This window comes from Capra hircus, chromosome 6, assembly GCF_001704415.2.
Source record: "Capra hircus breed San Clemente chromosome 6, ASM170441v1, whole genome shotgun sequence".
NCBI classification, from domain to species: domain Eukaryota; kingdom Metazoa; phylum Chordata; class Mammalia; order Artiodactyla; family Bovidae; genus Capra; species Capra hircus.
In genome coordinates this window covers 98,625,860-98,640,047 of record NC_030813.1, presented here as the reverse complement: position 1 = coordinate 98,640,047, position 14,188 = coordinate 98,625,860, and positions in this window count along the sequence as shown.

Below are 14,188 nucleotides of genomic sequence, written 5' to 3'. Positions count from 1 at the left end.
ACACTTGTTCCTTGAAGAAAAGCTATGGCAAGCCTAGACAGCATATTAAAAAGCAGAGATATCACTTTGCCAACAAAGGTCAGTATAGTCAAAGCTATGGTTTTTCCAGTAGCCGTGTATGGATGTGAGAGTTGGACCATAAAGAAGGCTGAGTGCCGAAGAATTGATGCTTTTGAACTGTGGTGTTGAAGACTTCTTAAGAGTCCCTTGGACAGAAGGAGATCAAACCAGTTAATCCTAAAGGAAATCAGTCCTGAATATTCATTGGAAGGACTGATGCTGAAGCTGAAGCGCCAATACTTTGGCCACCTGATGCAAAGAGGCAACTCATTGGAAAAGATCCTGATGCTGCAAAAGATTGAAGATGAGGAGAAGGGGATGACAGAGGATGAGATGGTTAGATGCCATCACCGACTCAATGGACATGAGTTTGAGCAAACTTCAGGAGATAGTGCTGCAGTCCATGGGGTCGCAAAGAGTCAGACTTGACTTAGCAGCTGAACAAGAACAAGGGCAAAGGTGATGGGCATTTTTATGGGAGAATGAGGGGGCAGTGGGGAACAAGCGGGCACTCCAACAGAGCCTTTGTTTATTCATTGATGCTTATCTAGAGAAGCAAGCTTCTAGTACCTTTATGACAGGAGGTAGTGGTGCAAGATAGAGCAAGCCACACATAGCCTTCTAAAGTAACTGCTCAAACAGGGAGGAGGGTGTGCAGGGGCCTACTGTCTATTACCAGGTCTGCTGCTGCTGCTGCTGCTACCAGGTCTAAGTTGGAGCAAACAGTAACCCTCCTGGTGGTTTTCTCAGGCTGCCTGAGAAAAGGGGAGACTGGGGTCATCCTAGGTGGCAGCCTTGAGCTATGAGGTGCTATGTTAGTGTCTATAGAATCTTTTAGAGGGGGCTTGGGAGGGAGTGGGTGGAATCAGTTGTGCTGAGAGTCTGCTGTTTTTCTAGGTCAGGTTTAAGGGCTGGTCAAAAAGAGGGCTCAGATGAGTCCATCTAAAATTTGGTCAAGAAGAGAATCTGTCACTTTCTAGAATTTGTTCAACATGCACCACTTGGCTCACTTTAAAACATGCCATCACTGGGACCTCCCTGGTGGTCTAGTGTTTAAGACTCTGTGATTCCAATGCAGGGGGCGTGGGTTTGATCCCCGGTTTGGGAATTGAAATCCCACATGCTGCACAGCCAAAAAATCAAAAAATAAAATGCAAAACAGCGTGCTATCACTAAGGCTGATATTTGGTTTCCTTCCATCTATGTTATGAAACACAGGCCTTGGTCTTTAATTTTTGTTCTTTTTCTCAGCATGATCACAGAGGAGTAGGAAGGGGGTTTCGCAGGAGTTATTCCAGCTCTTCACAAAGCTCTTGTGTTCACCTCTCAAGACTCCTGCAGCAGGAGGAAGCCTTCAGAAACTGGAACAACTGTGGAAAGCCCCCTCTGCCCATCACTCATGCCTGAGCAGGTGCAGTCCAGAGTGACCTCGAGGGGGCTTGGACTTTTACAGGCAACAGGCTGCACGTTAGTTGTTCCAGCCTGTGCAGACACACTGAATCAAAATGAAATGTTAACGACGGTGGTGTCTGTCCCACTCTGCTGGGGACATTAAAATGCAGAGAAACGAGGCTCTAACAGCTGTCAGTAATTGGGTCACGCCTTCCCTGGCGCCCTGGCCTCCTAGATTTATGCCAGCACCTATTATCATTAATGCTGCCAAAAAGACTTGCCTTTGCCAAGATGTTGGCTGGAGGAACATGTGTTCTTACCGGAGAGGCTGAAAGTCCTTGAGAGAAGCACAAAAGGAGGGCATGAATCCGTACGTAGAAAATGATGTGTGTGGTATGATGCTTCACCAGATGGTCCCACATGCAGATCAAGCTCGGCCGTTGATGCGTCTGCCCTTCTCTTACCAAGGGCAGTGTTTACTTTTAGTGGAAACTGACTAGGAGGTGACCTTTTTGCTGTTGTTTCCCTCGAAAAGAGCAGATCCTAGCAGATGCTGCTGAAACATCTTTCTTGTCGATTCAACAGAGAGAAAACGTCTTTCCCATTATTTATTCCAAATGCATGATTGGCGTGTTCCTGATTCACAGTGGCTAGTGGTTTCATTCACACACAGTGATGAACTGACTGGGTCTTATGTCTATAGAGACTGCCAAGCAGGCTAGGATCTAGGTGTCTGTTTTACCAAAAGCTTTACTTTTGTTTTAGGTTCAAACAATTCGTTACCAAAAGAAACCACTCAATACACACATAAACAATTGCAATTTTTCTAGAAGAGTTAGTTCAGTTTGGTCATTCAGTCACGTCCAACTCTTTTTGACCCCATGAACTGCAGCACGCCAGGCTTCCCTGTTCATCACCAACTCCCGGAGCTTGCTCAAATTCCTGTCCATCGAGTCAGTGATGCCATCCAACCATCTCATCCTCTGTCATCCCCTTCTCCTCCAGCCTTCAATCTTTCCCAGCATCAGAGTCTTTTCCAATGAGTCAGTTCTTTGCATCAGGTGGCCAAATTATTTGTATAGAAGATTATTTGACTTAAATTTCAATATACAATCATTAAAAGAAATGGAAACAATAGAGAGTAACATCGTATGTGCCTGCGTGTTCCTGTCTGACTCTTTGTGACCCCATGGACTGTAGCCCACCAGGCTCCTCTGTCCATGGGATTTTCCAGCAAGAATACTGGAGCAGGTTGCCATTCCTTCTCCAGGGGAGTCTTCACCACACAGGGAGAGAACCCACTGTCTCTTGCATCTTCTGCATTGGCTGGCAGATTCTTTACCACTAGCGCCACCTGTAGATCACCAAATTGGGCCAAACTACATTCAGACTTGAACAGCACTGGTAAGTCCCTGGTTAACTGCAATCTGGAGTCCCAGTTGGGAAAGGGTCGTGGGCAGCGCATCCACCCAATAGGTGAGACTTCAAATTGCAGTTTTGGGGGCTCTCGCTTATAGTCCCAGGCTGCAAACTGATTTCATCATCAGTTTGCATGAAAAATGCAGCTCTGGTTTTCCTTTCACCTTTTTGCACCTTTGTTTCATCTTGTGAGCAGCCACAGGATTTTGTTAGACCCTGAGGAGTTGGCCAGACTCCCCAGGACTCAAGAATTCCAAGACTTGCTCCCTTTCTTGTATAAAGTACCACCTGACTAGCTGTGCTTGCAGGCAGGCATGGAAACATCCCGTGTTCAGGCAGGTCGGAGGCCTGCTCTCCTGCTTCTGAAGCCTGAACAAGACCTCCTCCATTTTAATTTTCCTAACAGTATCCCGTCCCACATTTCCACTCCTCCGCAGGAACTTTGGTGATCTCTGTTGAATGAGAAGCTTGAATTCAACTCCTGAAAACTGGTGCCCTGGCTGATCTCTGCTGGAATTGTACAGGAAACTATTCCATAGGGACTTCAAATTGCTTGGAAGAGAATGAGCTCTGTTCTTTTTTTTCTGGGGCCACTTGTCACATCCATATTGTGAGTTAAGAGACTTCCAAGTGCTTTTCTGGTGTTCTATTTAAGCACTGAAGTTTCCTGTTGCTTATTAGCTGTTGTTCAGTCATCAAGTCGTGTCCGGCTTTTTTTTGCCCAATGGACTGCAGCATGCCAGGCCTCCCTGTCCCTCACCATCTCCCAGAGTTTACCCAAGTTCATGGCCACTGAATCAGTGATGCCATCCAACTGTCTCCTCTGTCACCCTCTTCTCCTTCTGCCTTCAGTCTTTCCCAGCATCAGGGTCTTTTCCCATGAGTCAGCTGTTCGAATCAGGTGGTCAAAGTATTGGAGCTTCAGCTTCAACATAAAATCATAGTTTTCATGCATGTGGGTGCTGGGGGGCATGGTAGAGGTATCTCAAATTGAAAAAAAAAAAAACAGGAAGTGACTGGCAAAGAAAGTGACAATGAGCTGTTTGGCCACAGTATCTGTATAACTATGAGCAAAGAAGACAGAGAGAAAGGAAAGATGGAATCCAGTGGACGAAGGGGGAATAAACAGGCCCAGCTTTCAGCATCAGAACGTTGCTGAAAATGTTCCTCTAATCCTACTATGGAAACCAGAAGGGTCTTGATTTCAGATACAGGTCAATCACAGCATCTGGTACCTGCTGAAGTTGCTTTATGCAACCTGTACTTTCTATTGAGGGCCAGCTGTGCACTGCAGAGGATGTAAAGGTGAATCTGATAGGTCCTGGTCCTTCAGAATTATAGAACTTAGCAGAGAGAAGGCATGTTTATGAACTATAACTATTCAGTTCAGTTCAGTTGCTCAGCATGTCCGACTCTTTGCAACCCCATGAACCACAGCATGCCAGGTCTCCCTGTCCATCACCAACTCCTGGAGTCCACCCAAACCCATGTCTATTGAGTCAGTGATGCCATCCAACCATCTTATCCTCTGTCATCCCCTTCTCCTCTTGCCCTCAATCTTTCCCAGCATCAGGGTCTTTTCAAATGAGTCAGTTCTTCATATCAGGTGGCCAAAGTATTGGAGTTTCAGCTTCAACATCAGTCCTTCCAATGAATATTTAGGACTGATTTTCTTTAGGATGGACTGGTTGGATCTCCTTGCAGTCCAAGGGACTCTCAAGAGTCTTCTTCAACACCACAGTTCCAAAGCATCAATTCTTTGGCTCTCAGCTTTCTTTATAGCCCAATTCTCACATCCATACATGGCCACTGGAAAAACCATAGCCTTGACTAGACGGACCTCTGTTGGCAAAATAATATCTCTGCTTTTTAATATGCTATCTAGGTTGGTCGTAACTTTCCTTCCGAGGAGTAAGCATCTTTTAATTTCATGGCTGCAATCACCATCTTCACTGATTTTGGAGCTCAGGAAAATAAAATCAGCCACTGTTTCCACTGTTTCCCCATCTACTTCCCATGAAGTGATGGGACCGGATGCCATGATCTTATAGTTTTCTGAATGTTGAGCTTTAAGCCAACTTTTTCACTCTCCTCTTTCACTTTCATCAAGAGGCTCTTTAGTTCTTCTTCACTTTTTGCTATAAGAGTGGTGTCATCTGCATACCTGAGGTTATTGATATTTCTCCTGGCAATCTTGATTCCAGCTTAGCATAACAGGAGTAAATAAGGAGAGGAACTTCAGAGTAGAGCTAGAAGCACAATGATGAGGTAGATCAGAGGAGGAGGTTAAGACCACGAGCCCTTCCTTCTCCACCTCCCTGATCTATTTGGGAAAAGAGGAAAGAGTGAAGAGTCTGAGTGCTGTGTGACACTTGCTTGCTGAATTCCCAGTTGTGGCTGTGATGATTTACATGAACAAAGAATTCAGAAGATGGCTTCAGGCGTGGCTAGATCCAGGAATCAAATTTTCTCCTCAAGACACTGTCTCTGTTTTCTTTAATTCTGCTTCCCCTAAAATTGCCTCCATTCTCAGTCAGGCTTATCCTCACAGCTAAGAATTCCTCTTTCACATTTTTCATGGTGGCTAGAATGATGAACAATTGACCAGTCCTTAGATACAAGACCACCCTTAAAGCTACAATGATTTGGGTCATAACTCACCCCTCTGGACTGACTAAGAAAGACAATCAAGGTGTTTATTTTTTTTTTAAAAAAAAAAAGGAAGCTGGATGGTGGTAGGGCTAGTAGAGAGATGTCTTCCACTAAGAAGACTGACTCAGAGTTCCTCTGAGAATAGCAGTGCTCAGCCCATGTTTGAGCAAACATTGCTGAAACATGCATCATACAGGTGTGGCTCATGGACTGAGAGCAGAAGGCTTACTAACATCCCAGCCCAGTCTTAGACTCAACTACCTGTTTGGGTTGCATGTCTTGATAGTTCATCTAGGCCAGTGCTTCTTAATGGAGGATGGTGCCCATCCCCACGCTCCAGGACGGTTGCCGCCATCTGGAGACATTCTTTTGTTGTCATAGGTTGGGTGAGGAGGGGATGCCCAGCTGCCATCTAGAGGCTAGAGGCCAAGGATGCTGTTAAACATCCTACAATATACGAGACAATTCCCGCCACAAAGAATTATCTTGTCAAACAAAAAAAAAGGGGGGTGGGGGGGTGGGAACTAAACTTCACATATGCTGAATTACATTTTTCTTTTTTTTTGCTCATTATCTGACACAACTGAGTTGTTAAATTACCCCTCAGTATATGTAAGGACAAATAAGAGGTTTAATTCTTGCTGGAAAGAGACCCCTTACTTTTTCCTTTTCTTTCAGAATTTCTTGCTCTGTATGTATATACATTTTTTTATTGACGAAATAAGCCTATTGCTGGCTTCACAACTTGGGGATATTTCCCAAGGACCTGGGAGCCATATTTTAGAAAGTTGCATGGGGACTTCCCTGGTGGTCTGGTGGCTAGACTCCATGCTCCCAGGGTAGGGGGCTTGGGTTCGAATCCTGGTCGGGAAACTAAATCCCATCGGCAACAGCTAAAAGAAACTTCATACTACAACTAAAGATCCTTCAGGCTGCAACGAAGATCAAAGGTCCCTCACGTTGCAACTAAGATCCAGCACAGTCAAATAAATACATAAATATAAATAAATAAATATTTTCTAAAAGAAAGAAATTTGCATCAAGGAAGCCCTCACCCCTTCCCCCACTTTCCCAGGAGGAGCTGCGCCTAACGTCAGCTATCCCCAACTGCAAATCGAAAAACCGACCTAACGCGATGGGTTGCACCCTCTCTGTTGTGAGTGTGTAAACTGGCTTTCTATCTCTGCCATCTCTTAGCAGATGGCCTAACCTGCACATAGCATTCTGGTTTACACTTAGTCAATAGTGCAATTGTTTTCTTCCTCTTCTTTGTAGAGAGTTTTTCTGGGCTGTGAAGAGATTTTTTTTTAAATTATATTCCCGCCCTCAATGCCAATTGATCAGTGAGATTAAAGCACAAACCTTTTAACACTCAGAGATGTGGATGCTAACATTTCTCCATGGTTTTCTAATAAGGATGTGCTCAGTCACTCAGTTGTGTCCAACATTTTGCAACCCCACGGCCTGTAGCCTGCCAGTTTCCTCCATCCGTGAGATTTTCCTGGCAAGAATACTGCAGTGGGTTGCCATTTCCTCCTCCAGGCAATCTTCCTGATACAGGTACCAAACCCACATCTGCTGCATTGCCAGGCGGATTCTTCACCGCTGAGCCACCAGGGAAGGCCTCTAATAAGGATACTGCATACCAATTTACAGTGATTTTCTTTTCATCTTGATTCAGTTTAAGTTCTGTTTGTTTCAACGTTCTTATAACCTGTCCTTAACCAAATAATAATAAATATTAGTACTGTTTTCAAATAAGTTGTATGTGACCTTCAAATCACCTTTGTTTCAAAAGAAAGATTTCCTGTTTCATATTTCTTTCCAAGAAATCATTCTATTCATTTAAAATTTTCTCTTTTCCTTTATTAATGGGAACTATGCTTAATAAAAACAATAACTGAGCTCTAGAAAGAAATAGTGATTAGCTGTTTTGGGGGTTTTTTTTTTTGCAAAAAAGTATAGTAAAATAAGCTCTGGTTTCAGGTTTGGGAGGCAAAAGTTGAACCGCTGCATAGATGGCAAAGTCCCAGAGGAAGTGACTTTTCTGCTGCTGCTTATGTAACTGTCCAAAGAGCAAGGAGTGCTGAGTATGCGGTAAATACTTAAAAAGCAATGTCAAATCAGGATAGAAGGTAAAACAAAAACAACAAAATATCAGCAGACAAGAATGATCTACAGGGCATTGTCTATCTTATATGATTAATGACTTACTTTTGTTTTTTAAATATTATTAAGTGTGGAGAAAAGAGCTTTTTTATACTATAATACTAGTATTTACTGCTAAAATTTTAGAAAATAAAGAAAAGCCCAAAAAAGGAAATTTAAAATGGTCTGATCCTACACAACATTGTAAAAAAAATTCTCCAATAAAAATCAGTATTAAAAATTAAAATTTGAGCTGTAAAAAAATGGTCTCATCCAGAAATAACTCATACTGACACTTTGGCATATGTTCATTTCTTCTTCCCGTGCAAACGTCTACATTTTTAACAAGGTTATGAATGTGCTGCCAATTAGTCCTGCGTCAGAGAGAGAAGGGTCACTGCGAACATCTGGGGATCAGACATGGTCCAGCAGTTGCTAGAAGCTGATGAGAGCAATAATGATCACATCTTATTTGGGAGAATCACCCATCCTTGTTAAGATAATGAACTGTGAAGTTTACATTTGTACATAGTCAAGCCACACAACCAAAAATGAAAAAGCAGTTCTTTTCCAAAGCCTTTATAGGAAAGGAAAAACTTTTTCTTCCACCTGCTTATGTTTAGTCCCTGGGGCCTGTGACTTAAACTGACAAAAGATTAACAGGAGAAAAAAGTTTAGAGGTATACACATAGAAGCCAATAAAAGAAGCAGCTGGCTAGTTAAATGGTTAAAGTCAGAGGTTTATACATCAAGCAGAATTAGTTGTTTTGAAGCTGTTTGCACCCTTCTTCATCGGTCACTGGACAACTGGACAATTCAAGGGTGAGTGAGAGGGTAACAGAGCCTCCTGGGTGGGCCGAGGCAGCAGCTATGTAGCTGAGGGCAACTCTCCGGCAAAGGCAGCAAGTGTGGGATGTTATCAGTCCCCACTCCCAGAAACTAGGGTGGCAGTGGTATATCTGATGGGTCCCCCAGCTGCCTCCAGCACAGGGAAACAGCTGCAGTCCTACTGCTTCAGCCTGGGTCAGGGGGATGTGTATCTAGGGGAAATAAAATGGAAGAACCAGATCCAGGAACATCCCTTTCCTCCTGCGTGTCCTTCCAGTGTCTTCTCTTGACAAACCCCAACAACATGTTCTCCACAAATGAGAAGTGACATGAGGGTCTAACCCACTACCACAGAGCAGATAACAAAGAGTAGATTTTGAGCTGATGGGCAATAAGTTAATAACTGACACACACAATGAGATCACATTTAGACACCAAACCTTCCTTGGCTTTTCTTCTTTTCCCCCATTGTTTTTGAGTGTTTATAATACTTAGCCCAAGAGGCAGGTCAGGACATCTGGTATTCCCATCTCTTTCAGAATTTTCCAGTTTATTGTGATCCACACAGTCAAAGGCTTTGGCATAGTCAATAAAGCAGAAATAGATGTTTTTCTGGAACTCTCTTGCTTTTTCCATGATCCAGCAGATGTTGGCAATTTGATCTCTGGTTCCTCTGCCTTTTCTAAAACCAGCTTGAACATCTGGAAGTTCACAGTTCATGTATTGCTGAAGCCTGGCTTGGAGAATTTTGAGCATTACTTTACTAGCATGTGAGATGAGTATAATTGCATGGTGGTTTGAGCATTCTTTGGCATTGTCTTTCTTTGGGATTGGAATAAAAACTGACCTTTTCCAGTCCTGTGGCCACTACTGAGTCTTTCAAATTTGTTGGCATATTGAGTGCAGCACTTTCACAGCATCATCTTTCAGGATTTGAAATAGCTCAACTGCAATTCCATCACCTCCACTAGCTTTGTTTATAGTGATACTTTCTAAGGCCCACTTGACTTCACATTCCAGGATGTCTGGCTCTAGGTGACTGATCACACCATCATGATTATCTGGGTTGTGAAGATCTTTTTTGTACAGTTCTTCTGTGTATTCTTGCCACCTCTTCTTAATATCTTCTGCTTCTGTTAGGTCTTGAGAAACCTGTATGCAGGTCAGGAAGCAACAATTAGAACTGGACATGGAACAACAGACTGATTCCAAATAGGAAAAGGAGTACGTCAAGGCTGTATATTGTCCCCCTGCTTATTTAACTTCTATGCAGAGTGCATCATGAGAAACGCTGGGCTGGAAGAAACACAAGCTGGAATCAAGATTCCTGGGAGAAATATCAATAACCTCAGATATGCAGATGACGCTACCCTTATGGCAGAAAGTGAAGAGGAACTAAAAAGCCTCTTGATGAAAGTGAAAGAAGAGAGTGAAAAAGTTGGCTTAAAGCTCAACATTCAGAAAACGAAGATCATGGCATCCGGTCCCATCACTTCATGGGAAATAGATGAGGAAACAGTGGAAACAGTGTCAGACTTTATTTTCTGGGGCTCCAAAATCAGTGCAGATGGTGATTGCAGCCATGAAATTAAAAGACGCTTACTCCTTGGAAGGAAAGTTATGAGCAACCTAGATAGCATATTCAAAAGCAGAGACATTACTTTGCCAACAAAGGTCTGTCTAGTCAAGGTTATGGTTTTTCCAGTGGTCATGTATGGATGTGAGAGTTGAACTGTGAAGAAAGCTGAGCGCTGAAGAATTGATGCTTTTAAACCATGGTGCTGGAGAAGACTCTTGAGAGTCCCCTGGACTGCAAGATCAAACACTCCATTCTAAAGGGGATCAGTCCTGGGTGTTCTTTGGAAGGACTGATGCTACAGCTCAAACTCCGATACTTTGGCCACCTCATGCGTGACTCATTGGAGAAAACTCTGATCCTGGGAGGGATTGGGGGCAGGAAAAAAAGGGGATGACAGAGGATGAGATGGCTGGATGGCATCACCGACTCGATGGACGTGACTTTGAATGAACTCCGGGAGCTGGTGATGGATAGGGAGGCCTGGCGTGCTGCAATTCGTGGGGTCGCAGAGAGTCAGACGCGACTGAGTGACTGAACTGAACTGAATTGAATGCTTAGCCCTGGATTAACAAAAGAGCCTGTGTTACTTGCTCTCATGATCAGTCCTGCAGTGGTGGCAAGAAGCTAAGAGCCACCCAGCAGACCAGAAGTGGCATGACACGCAGTACAGGGAAACCCAGGAAGCACAGCCCTGAGAGCCAGCACCTCTGAGGTGCTGGGACAAGTACGGTCAAAGCCAAACAATTCTGCCAAGTGCCTGGCCAAGCAGCGATGGCTGCTCGAAATGCACTGAGGAAAATGATGAAGTTAGGTTGTTGGGTTTGGCCTCAAAGGCTATGGTGTTAATGGTTTTCCTGGAGCTTGTTTTGAGGCTATCAAAGTAGCCAGTGTCTTAACACATACATGTGGAATCTAGAAAAAAGGTACAGATGATCTTGTTTCCAAAACAGAAATAGAGACGCAGACATAGAGAACAAAAGCTGGGACATGAAAGAGGAAAGGCAGGGAAGAGATGAATTGGAAGGCTGAGATCAACATATACAGACTACTTTGTATAAAGTAGATAACTGATGAGAACCTGTTGTATATAACACAGGGCCTTACTCGGTGCTCTGTGGTGACCTAAATGTGAAGGAAATCCAGAAAAGAGGGGCTATATGTATACGTATGGCTGATTCACTTTGCTGTACAGCAGAAACTAACACAATACTGTAAAGCAACTACACTCCAATAAAATTAATTTTAAAAAATAGACTTCCCTGGTGGTACTGTGGATAAGAATCAGCCTGCCATGGCAGGGGAAACAGGTTCAAGCCCCAGTCTGGGAAGATTCCACAAGCCTCAGTGCAATTAAACCAGTGTGCCACAACTATTTGAGCACATGCTCCAGAGCCCTGGAGCCAAAACTACTGAAGCCCATGGGCAGCCACTGCGATAGGAAGCCCGCACGCTGCACCTAGAGAGAGGCCCCCGATCTCTGCAACTAGAGAAAACATGCTCAGCAGCCAAGACCCAGAGCAACCAAAAATAAAGAAATTAAATTAATTTTAAAAGTTAATTTAAAAGTGGTTTCAAAAATTTCAAAAACTGACTTCAAAAGTAGCCAGTATCTCTTTCAGCCTGAAAAAGAGGTAGAAGATCATAAATTGTGATGATTCAAAAATGTTAGTAGTGCATTCTGATAAAATATGTTTATATTTTGCAATAAAATACATTTGAACATAAATTTTCAAAAATTAACAAAAGAGAATAATATTATATTCTCCAAATAATGTCTTTTTCATTGTCATGAAGAGAACCTAGTGTCATAGATATCCCCAGAAAATAGAGAGAAGACCACGCAAAGTCCCAACCAGGTAAGATTTTTTAAAAATATTCTCTTGTCTATGTCGATTGACCTCCAAAGTCAATTTCAAATAATGTGTTCCTGTCTTTTGTTTTATTTATTTTTAAATATAAATTTATTTATTTAAATTGGAGGCTAATTACTTTACAATATTGTATTGATTTTGCGATACATCAACATGAATTCGCCACAGGTGTTCACGTGTTCCCCATCTTGAACCCCCCCCACCCACCTCCCTCCCTATACCATCCCTCTGGGTCATCCCAGTGCACCAGCCCCAAGCATCCTGTCTCATGCATCAAACCTAGCCTGGCAATTCATTTCATATATGATATTATACATGTTTCAATGCCATTCTCCCAAATCATCACACCCTCTCCCTCTCCCACAGAGTCCAAAATTCTGTTCTATACATCTATGTCTCTTTTGCTGTCTCGCATACAGGGTTATTGTTACCATCTTTCTAAATTCTATATATATGCATTAGTATACTGTATTGGTGTTTTTCTTTCTGGCTTACTTCAGTCTGTATAATAGGCTCCAGTTTCATCCACCTCATCAGAACTGATTCAAATGTATTCTTTTTAATGGCTGAGTAATACTCCATTGTGTATATGTACCACAGCTTTCTTATCCATTCGTCTGATGATGGACATCTAGGTTGCTTCCGTGTCCCGGCTATTATAAACAGTGCTACGATAAACATCGGGGTACATGTGTCTCTTTCAATTCTGGTTTCTTCAGTGTGTATGCCCAGCAGTGGGATTGCTGGGTCATGAGGCAGTTCTATTTCAAGTTTTTTAAAGAATCCCCACACTGTTCTCCATAGTGGCTGTACTAGTTTGCATTCCCACCAACAGAGTAAGAGGGTTCCCTTTTCTCCACACCCTCTCCAGCATTTATTGCTTGTAGACTTTTGGACCACAGCCATTCTGACTGGCATGAGATGGTACCTCATTGTGGTTTTGATTTGCATTTCTCTGATAATGAATGATGTTGAGCATCTTTTCATGTGTTTGTTAGCCATCTGTATGTCTTCTTTGCAGAAATGTCTGTTTAGTTCTTTGGCCCATTTTTTGATTGGGTCGTTTATTTTTCTGGAATTGAGCTGCAGGAGTTGCTTGTTTTTTAGATTAGTTGTTTGTCAGTTGGTTCATTTGCTATTATTTTCTCCCATTCGGAAGGCTGTCTTTTCACCTTGCTTATAGTTTCCTTTGTTGTGCAGAAGCTTTTAATTTTAATTAGGTCCCAATTGTTTATTTTTGCTTTTATTTCCAATATCTTGGGAGGTGGGTCATAGAGGATCCTGCTGTGATTTATGTTGGAGAGTGTTTTGCTTATGTTCTCCTCTGGGAGTTTTATAGTTTCTGGTCTTACATTTAGATCTTTAATCCATTTTGAGTTTATTTTTGTGTATGGTGTTAGAAAGTGTTCTAGTTTCATTCTTTTACAAGTGGTTGACCAGTTTTCCCAGCACCACTTGTTAAAGAGATTGTCTTTAATCCACTGTATATTCTTGCCTCCTTTGTCAAAGATAAGGTGTCCATAGGTGCCTGGATTTATCTCTGGGCTTTCTATTTTATTCCATTGATCTATATTTCTGTCTTTGTGCCAGTACCATACTGTCTTGATGACTGTGGCTTTGTAGTAGAGCCTGAAGTTAGGCAGGTTGATTCCTCCAGTTCCATTCTTCTTTCTCAAGATTGCTTTGGCTATTCGAGGTTTTTTGCATTTCCATACAAATTGTGAAATTATTTGTTTTAGCTCTGTGAAAAATACCGTTGGTAGTTTGATAAGGATTACATTGAATCTATAGATTGCTTTGGGTAGTAAACTTGTTTTCACTATATTGATTCTTCCAATCCATGAACATGGTATATTTCTCCATCTATTAGTGTCCTCTTTGATTTCTTTAACCAATGTTTATAGTTTTCTGTATATAAGTCTTTAGTTTCTTTAGGTAGATATATTCCTAGGTATTGTATTCTTTTCATTGCAATGGTGAATGGAATTGCTTCCTTAATTTCTTTTTCTACTTTCTCATTATTAGTGTATAGGAATGCAAGGGAGTTCTGTGTGTTGATTTTATATCCTTCAACATTTCTATATTCATTGATTAGCTCTAGTAATTTTCTGGTGGAGTCTTTAGGGTTTTCTATGTAGAGGATCATGTCATCTGCAAACAGTGAGAGTTTTACTTCTTCTTTTCCAATTTGGATTCCTTTTATTTCTTTTTCTGCTCTGATTGCTGTGCCCAAAACTTC